The sequence below is a fragment of the Pterocles gutturalis genome, unplaced genomic scaffold, assembly GCF_000699245.1.
Source record: "Pterocles gutturalis isolate BGI_N339 unplaced genomic scaffold, ASM69924v1 scaffold28602, whole genome shotgun sequence".
Classification (NCBI taxonomy): domain Eukaryota; kingdom Metazoa; phylum Chordata; class Aves; order Pterocliformes; family Pteroclidae; genus Pterocles; species Pterocles gutturalis.
This window is the reverse complement of record NW_010108687.1, coordinates 375-1034: the sequence shown is the minus strand read 5'-3', so window position 1 is coordinate 1034 and position 660 is coordinate 375.

Genomic DNA, 660 nt, shown 5'->3' with positions numbered 1-660 from the left:
CTGCCCGGGGGTCCGCAGCCCACGAACCAGAGCTGGGTGCCCGGGTGACGCCCACCCCGGGGTGGGGGGCTCGCCACCGAGAAGCCACGAGGGGAACATTGAGACTAACTTTTTTTTTTTCCTTTCTCTTCTGCCTTTGTTTGTTAAGATGGGCTAGAGCCATCGGTCTGAGCTTGAGGTCGAACACGAAACACAAACCATAGGGTCAAATACTGAGATGGGGTAGGGTCCCCAGCCCCCAGCCCACACGCGTGCCCAATCTGCTGGGTCCTCCTGCGAGCATCCTCCGGAGGATGCAGGGCAGGTGGTGAGGAGAGGCAGCCAGAGCCAGGTGGGTCCGGGGCAGGTAGCAGGAAGGGAAAGCATTTCCCAACGGTCCCAGTGCCCCTCTGCGATGGTGCCGGCTTGATTTATCCTTGGGCTGGGTGATGGAGCGGTGAACACCCTGCATGGGCATCCCTCTCTGGAATGGGATCCTTTTCTCTGAGACACCTTGGGAAATGAGTCCTCCAAGTAGAAGTGTCAGGAGCAGGGACCCTGCCCCAGGGCGAGGGGGGCTCGTCACCCCCTAAATCCTGGTGGAGATATGAGCTCTGCCAAGCCCATGCACCCCGGCCACCTCCACCGTGGGTCTCCTCGCGTGGCTTCAGGCAGGTTTTC